At 39.1% G+C, this 8,430-nt stretch overlaps 1 long non-coding RNA gene across 1 annotated transcript; it reads right to left on the minus strand.

Moving 5' to 3' along the window:
• Positions 1–788: 788 nt before the first annotated feature.
• On the minus strand, positions 789–6,462 carry LOC138174499 (uncharacterized). The gene is made up of 3 exons (XR_011171749.1): positions 6,130–6,462; positions 3,824–3,972; positions 789–1,349 (listed from the first exon to the last, which is right to left on the minus strand). It is a non-coding gene; the product is annotated as an uncharacterized lncRNA (long non-coding RNA).
• Positions 6,463–8,430: the final 1,968 nt, after the last annotated feature.

The following is an 8,430-nucleotide window of genomic DNA, read 5'->3' on the forward strand; positions in this document are numbered from 1 at the left end:
GAGAGAGAGAGAGAGAGAGAGAGAGAGAGAGGAGAGAGAGAGAGGGAGGGACAAAGAGATGGAGGGACAGAGAGAGAAGGAGAGAGAGACAGGAAGGAGAGAAAGAGAGAGAGACAGAGAGACAGAGACAGAGAGGTACTTTTTGTATTCCAAATAAGCAGTCAATCAAAAATCTTTCCAGCAGACCTCAGGTTTATATGAGGCAGAGCATACTGTACATGCTCCAAAGATTTTACTTTCATTGGGCCTTCTCTTATTATATCATCTCTAGCATATAAAAGGTATATTTGATTGTGGTTAAAGGAAAGAAAAAACATCCCTAAATATTCCTTTCATTCAGATGTTTTGACCAACCACACAACTCATTTTGCAGTACAAGAATGGACTGACTGCTGAGGTCAAGAGTTCAAGCATAGGCTGGACAACCAATCACCTGCCACAGAGATTGTAAAGGGGGCACTTACAATGGGAGTCAAGTTGGATTGAGGGTTTCTGAGATCCCTCCCCACTCCCAAACTTCATGCTACAAAGTCAAGAAAGAGAAGTAGTTTTCATGGAACACTTCCAACAAATAACCCTTTGAAGTCTTGAGAGTAAAAGTATTATTTCCCTTTTATAGAAATAAGTATTTTTTTAAAATCCTCTTAAAGGATGATTATAAAAATAAGTTAGGGAACTGTATGAAGGAGATTCTCAGTTATTCACGGGCAACATATTCCCTTGAAAGAATTACCCATCATAACTTTTAAATTGTATTTTATCTTCCACAAGAATCTAGCATGGCTTTAGTCTATAACAGGGGTGGGGAACCTGTAACCTTGAGACCACATATGACCTCAAGGTCCTCAAGTGTGGCCCTTTGACTGAATCCAAGTTTCCCAGAACAAATGCCCTCAATAAAAGGATTTGTTCAGGCCACCTCTGGCCTCAAGGCTACAAGTTCCCCAACTCTTGTCTGTACCTCTCTCTTCTATCTAGGATGGCTACACTATGGATCCAGATTAACTTTCAAGGCCTTAATATGGAAGGTCAGCCTATTGAAAAATTGTGCAGCATCTTCCAAAGCCATATATAGATGACTTTTGGAGGATTATTTATTTAGGCTTATCTGCCACCAAGCCCACAATGCCTTAGAGAGCAGTGACTGTATTTATAATCTTGGTTTCAAATATCTTTCTCTCAGAGACTGGAGATCATGTAGCTTTACGAGACAAAACATTGAGTCAAGCAGTTTGCATGGGTGCTTCCAGAGGGAATGTTCAGAAATGATCTATTGCTAGTACTTCTCTCAATAGAGCCAGGGAGAATGTGGGTCTGTTGCAGTTGAGTCATGAGACTTTCTAAGGAATCTGTGAAGAAGATAGAGAAGAAAAAGGTACGGAGAAATGTCATTGTTAGAGCATAAGTCATGCATTTATAAAAAAAGATAAAGACAATTCTATGAAGAGCATTTGAGAAGAAGGAACACACAATTTTGGGGGAAAATAGTTGTATTGCAATTGCTGAAGACAACCTCACTCCAAAAATAATCTAACTTATTTTCTAAGAAGTGGACTTTGTCATCATCTTAAAGAGAAATTTGAAGAAAGATTCTTAATAAACTTCAAATAATAATAGAAGTCAGCTGAATAATTTAGGATTATGTTTAAAATAAGTGAAGAAGTATCGTCTGTTGTCATATTGAGGTTTAAAAGTAATCTGGTTAAGATTCTGTCATAACAAAATACTATTAACAGTTACATGTATCTTTATGTTTATCATTAATCCTGTCAATATAGCATATGCATTCAATAATGGTAATGCTTAATTAGATTGAGAAAGTTAGTGTAATTACGATTGGGAAACCATTTCCTCTAGTTCTTTAAATATAAATAATTCAACAAATTAATTATGAACTTAAATAAAGATTAATTAATATTTAATGAACTTAGATGGAAGCTCAAACTAATTGAGTACTAATGGGAGAGAGATTAAAATGCTCTTAATGAAGAAGCACATTATCTAAATATGTCTTCTGAGATACTCTGGATCACAAGACAATAAAATTAGATTAAAAAGGGGTAAGGAGGCAGGTGGAACATGCAAGTGAGAAAATGGGTCAGGTCTCCAGTTACTTTCCTATGGAAATTAGGTGGACAGCAGAGTGGATAGAGCCCTAGGCCTGGAGGCAAGAAAACTCCAGACACTCACTAACTGTCCTGGAGGGTAGAAAAAGCTTCAAAGACACTAGCTGTGTCGCTAGAGAAATCACTGAATTTCTGTTTCTCTCCATTTTCTCAAGTGTAAAAGAGGAATAAAAATAGCATCTATTTCTCAGGATTAGCCTCAGGTAGGGGTCAAATGAAATAATATTTGTAAAATGCTTAGCATCATACCTGGCAAATAATGTATTCTTAATAAGTATTCAATAAAGGGGTGGCTAGGTGGTGCAGTGAGTAGAGCACCGGCCCTGGAGTCAGGAGGATCTGAGTTCGAATCCAGCCTCAGACACTTAACACAAAAACTTGCTGTGTGACCTTGGGCAAATCACTTAACCCCAATTGCCCTCCAAAAAGCAAAAAAAAAAAAATAAGCATTCAATAACTTCTTCCTACACACAAAGGATCATTCTATCAACTGGTCGTTTCTTTCTTTCCTTAAATAGTGTTATGGGAATGGGAATTTAAGATCTTCCCTGGAGCCTGTGGTGGGAGACTTGGTTTTCTGGAATGTTTTGTGATTGGGCAGCAGGGTCAAGAGGGTTGTGATATTCTCTGAGCCAGGAGAAAGCTGTATAAACCATCATGTGAGGCTTTGTTTTGGGGCCCACTTTGAGAAGAGTTGTTTGGTTTGACCAGAAGAGACTCTGGGCAGCCGTTGAGCCCCCCAGCTTTGAAAACCCAGATGTTGGTGCTTCCCTCTCTGGTAACTGACTAGGTATGGATGTAATGGTCAGACAGTTGGAGTCCTGTCTGCTTGAAATATTTCTCTGTCTTCTTGTAACTTCTGCTTGTAACTTGTTTGTATTCTCTGAAGTTCAGGGTAATGACCTTTTCCCCCTGAAATAGGTAAATGATATGTTTGATCGATTAAAGCAAGATTGTTAACCCATTTTGTGTTGCTTTCCTTTAGAAAAGCAGATCTAAGAATCTGTGTTGGCAGCCACCCTGGGGATGTTGTGATGCTTGCTGTTACAAATAGGTCTTTATCTATAGAAATTTTCATTCATGCAAATCCCAGTGCATTGTCAGGCAGCATCTAGTGGCTGAACAAATAATTAGGTAGAGATTGCAGACATGATCAGTCTTTTAACAGGAATTTATAAAATGCCTACTGGGTTCTATGCTGCCCTAAACACTGGAGATAGAAGGATAGAATTGAAGCTTTGTCTGTCCTCAAGAAGCTTAATTTTTAGTAAAGAGGACTATAAAAAATGTAAGTATATACAGAATAATTTCAATAAGTTAACCAAAAACATTTAAGGGTTTCATAATTTGCTAGGTGTTGGAGATACAATGAAAGACAAAAAAGATGTACTATATGGGTGAAGAAGGAGAAAGGGCACTCACATTGGGGTATAAAGAAGGGAGGTGTTTTGAGCTTTGTTTTGGAGAGAGGGAGGAAATTCTGTGAGGCGGGGAGGAAAAAGGGCAAAATTCCAGGTGGAAAGATGGCCAGTAGAAAATCCCAGTAATGGGAAGCCAAGTGTCATATGTAGAGGAGAGAGGGCTGAATTACTTGTGTCACAGAGTGCTAGAAAGGAGATAATATGGAAGTTGTCTGGAAAGATAGGGCCCAGGTTGTGAAGAGATTTAAAAGTCAAACATGAGTTTATACTTTATACCTGTTCAATAGGGAATCTGTAGAATACTGAGTAGGGAAATGATCTGGTTAGAACTTCATTTAAGGGAAATCACTTTGACAGCAGTGTAAAGCATGGATTTTGATGGGGAGAAACTTCCAGTGAGGAGACAAATTAGGCAGGACAAAAATCTGTTGGAGAGAAATACACAGGAGTCACGACTGTGAATGTGAATGGAATGAGTTCACCCCCCAAAACAGAAGCAGACAGCAGAATGGAATAGAAATCAGAATCCAACAATATGTTGTTTACCAGAGACATACTGGAAAGCGAAAGCAACACACAGAGTCTATAATGCTTCAGCTAAAGGGAAAAAAAGGCAAGGGTTGCAACCATGATTTCAGACAAAAAATAAAAAGCACAAGCAGGGCTCATTAAAAGAAATAATTAGGGAAACTACATTTTGTTAAACGGTACCATCGACCATGAAGTAATATTAAAAAAATCACAGCAAGTTTCTCTGATAAAGGCCTCATTTCTCAAATATATAATGGACTGAGTCAAACTTATTAAAGTAAGAGCTATTCCCCAACTGATAAAACAACTCTAAGGCACCACCTCACACCTATCAGAAATGAAAAATTATGGAGGGGAATAAGGGAAAATAAGGACATTAATGAACTGTTGGTGGAGTTGTGAACTCCTCTAAATATTCCAAAGAACAATTTGGAACTCTGATCATAGGGTTATAGCACTATGCATGCCCTTTGACCCAGCAATAGCACTACTAGATCTATATCCCAAAGAGATCAAAAGGAAAAGGACCTATATGTAGAAAAAATATTCAGGCAGCTTTTTTTGTGGTAGCAAAGAATTGGAAATTGCTAATCAATTGGGGAATGGTAGAATAAAGTGTGATACATGTATGTGGTGGAATACTAATATAAGAAAAGAAAAGGGGGAGATTTCAGGAAAAAAACATGCAAAAATCTATATGAACTAATTCAAAATGAAATGAGAACGGGGAGATCATTGTGCACAGTAATGCAATGTTACAATGATGATCAGCTATAAGAGACATAACTACTACGGTCAATACAATGATCTGAGACAATCCCAAAGGATTCCTGACCAAAAAAAAAAGTTATCTACCTCCCCAGAGAGAACCAGTGGACTCTGAGGGCAAATTCAAGCACATTTTTCTCACTTTCTTTATTTTTCTTGATTTTTTGTGATATGACTAATATGGAAAGAGGTTTTGCATGATTTCACAGGTATAATTATATTGCTTGCCTTCTCAGTGGGTGGAGTAGTGGGTGGGTGGGAGGGAATGAATGGATTTGGAACTGAAAATTTAAAATGAAAAGAATGTTAAAAATATTTTTTTTAAATGGGGGGAAATCCATCAAGATTTAGCAATTGATTGGATGTGTGTAGTGACTAGATAAGAAGTATTGGGGTACTTTCAATGGAAATAGGAAAATATGGTAAAGAGGTCTATTTTATTTATTTAGTTTTAATTATTGGGGGGCAGTGAATTCTGCTTTGGACAAGATAATTTTGAGATTTCTCTGGCAAATTCATTTTGAAACATCCAAGAACTAGGTGTTAACGTGAGACTGAAATTCAGAAAGAGGCTGAAATCTGTAACTCATTTGAATAGAGACAAAAAGTAACTCCATGGGAACCAGGTTAGTTCCTAAAGGAGAGAGAAGAGAACAGGTCCTAAGCGTGAGCTGTGGGGAATAACCAGGGATGGGGACGTGGTGTAGATAATGAGCCAACAAGGAAGCCTGAGAAGAAACCCTTATTCAGGTAGCAAGAGAACCAAGAAAAAGGAGTGTCACTAAAATTCAGAGAGGAGGGAATACCTAGGGGGAAAGGGTAGTCAATGACATGAAATGCAGCAGGACATTCAAGAACCATATACCTGAGGAAGATCAACAGATTTGGTACTTAAGAGGTCATCTGCAGCTTTGGAGAAAGCAATATCAATTTAGTAGTGAGGTCAGAAGCTAGATCGCAAAACATGGAGCACAGAGTGAGAAGAGAGGGGGATTGATGGTAATGAGTATAAACATCTCTTTTTTTGAGTCTGAGAAAGGAAGAAGACACTTTGAGATGATAGCTTGAAAATATGATCATTGTCAGAGGTTGGAGGAAAGGAAGACAAGATGGGAGAAGATCTCAAAGTGTTAGGAGGAGAAGGGCAGACTAGGAAATTCATGAGAAATGACCTCGATTTTCTTAGTAAAGTAAGAGGTTAGAATGAAATTCAGCTGAAAAGGTAGGGTTGGGAAAAAACAGAGCTTTGCAAGAAAGTAGTTTCCAACATGCTGTTAACTAACCTGATTCCAGTCATGGGGAAAGAAACCACAGAGAGTAAGGTACTCAGAAAGTTTCAGAAAAATAGATTCAAGAAAAAACTATAATGATGTCTCTTAGATATTCCTTTAGTGATTTCCCAGGCATGCAGTGAATGGAACACAGAAGGCTGCTCTGAGGCTGTCTCCAACAGGGTTTCAGAGAAATTTTTCTCTAGGCAAGACATGCTATTTCCATTCAAATCCACATGGGGAAATATGGCATGCAACATTCTTTTTCAAAAAAATTTTGCACATTGAGCCTAGTAACATAATCCATTTCAAATCAAAATCTCCCTGGCACCCACAGGGCCAGTTCTTGGCCTTGTCCTCACATTTTTGTGGAGCTAAATTATTTCCAAAGTAACTGGACCTACATCCTCAGCCTTCCCAGTATTCTGCAGCTGTAATATCTGCTACTTTTAACCCTTGCCTTCAGAAGAACACAGTGGAGCTTTAGACCATTACTTTCTTTTTCCCATTCTGCTTAGATCCAGGCTTGCTGGAAGATGTCAGTGTCCCAGACAGACACCCAGAGTGGCTTGCATGAGTATTGAATGCCACACCAGCTCCTGCTCATCTATACACTTTCAGGTTCCAAAAGTGAAACCTGATACTTAATCCTGTACCTTCTATGACTTCAGAGAGTCCTTGATATATCTGGGAAAGGAGAATTTGGTATTCCCATCTTTGCCATTTCATCAAATGAATGAATGAATGCGTAAATAAGATTGAGTGTATCCTTTCCTACAGGACCAATGTCTAATATCTAGAAAGAGCAGAAAAGTCCATTTAGAAAGGGCTTCTGAAGCAAAGTCGGGATGAGAGGTCTTGCCTTTCAATATGTAAGAGCAGGTTGAGGTTTCAAAAACATATGGCCTCGAACGAGAGACCACATTGTATAGAAACCTGCATGCCATGATGGTAACAAGTTTAAAATTTCCAATGTCATTGTGTTCCCTTGACCTCTGTCCAAATTTGAGCTATCTTTCACACACACTCTATAATGTTAGGATGGAAAGAAATGTTGATAGAAAGAAATGGCTTGTAGAGTCCAACAAGCTTGGAAAATACATCTATCTCTTTCACCTACAAGTATAAAATGCTGCCCTAAGCCTCTAGGTCCCCATAAGCACCCCATAGTGAGAAGTGTATTTAATTAGTAGCTCAAATCAATCACCCACCCAAACAATACCACCACCCAGGAGTATAGTAGGCATCAAGTTTATTGCTAGAGACCTAGAGTCAGAAAAATCTATGTCCAACCTGAGATCACCAAAGACATTTGTGAATAAAAGAATGTTACCTGGGTCCTATTCAAAAACAGGTTAAGAGCAAAATAAATTGCATTATTTAGGCCAAGGAAGGGTTGCTTCAGATTTTCCTTACCTTTCACTTCTGTACAATTCCACATAATATTTGCTTGGATAAACCATAAAGGAATAGAAATATTTTTAACTCCATTGGGTCCCTTATGCTACTCTTTCCTGTTTACCTGTTTATGTTTCTCTTGAGTCTTGTATCAGGGCAGATGAAAGTGCTAGGGTTCCTCCTGACTCTGGGACCATGACCAGGCCCCCCTACTCTCCTGAAGCCACAAGCATTAGCATTCATTTCTGCCTTGGAACTGCAACCAGGGCCCATGCTTCCTTATAACCAACCACAAGCACCTCTCTCTGCCCTGTATCTGCACCCCAGAATAGTGTATAGACAATAGAGCTGCCAATCAATACCACCTCTACTCAGTCCCTGCAAAGGGGCCCTTGTAATCTCTTTCTGACCGATTATCTGAGCCTCTTACCTCTCTGGGCTGAGAGGTCTTCAATATGCTGCCTCTGTCATTGCTATAGCCGCTGTCACTTCCAGGGCCCAACACTGGTGTTGTAGCATCTTGCGCTCAAGGTTGGTGCCCATCCACATGACACGAGGTCTTGTCTGAGGTTGTAGGAATGTCTCACTCTGACATTTTGTTGGCCCTGTTGCTCCAGTTTGACTTGAGGAGTTACCGTACAGTTTGGAGGAAGTTCAATGGGATTGCTGCTTTTAATCCACCATCTTGACTCTGCCCTCAAGTACCTAACATTTGAGAAGAATTTAAAGTTTCTCCCAACACTTGCCCCTATCCAGCTTCTCTGTTACTGTAGATTACTCCCCCATCTTTGTAAACATGTGGTCCCTTTATATTGGAGTCATCTTTTACTTTTTCCTTTCCCTTACCTCATACATCAAAGAAGTCACCAAGTCCTGTAGCTTCCACCTGCAGAATCACTCGCATTTTTTGCTTCT

This window comes from Petaurus breviceps, unplaced genomic scaffold, assembly GCF_028583685.1.
Source record: "Petaurus breviceps papuanus isolate PSGF00001 unplaced genomic scaffold, PetGlider_PUasm1.0 689, whole genome shotgun sequence".
Lineage (NCBI taxonomy): Eukaryota > Metazoa > Chordata > Mammalia > Diprotodontia > Petauridae > Petaurus > Petaurus breviceps.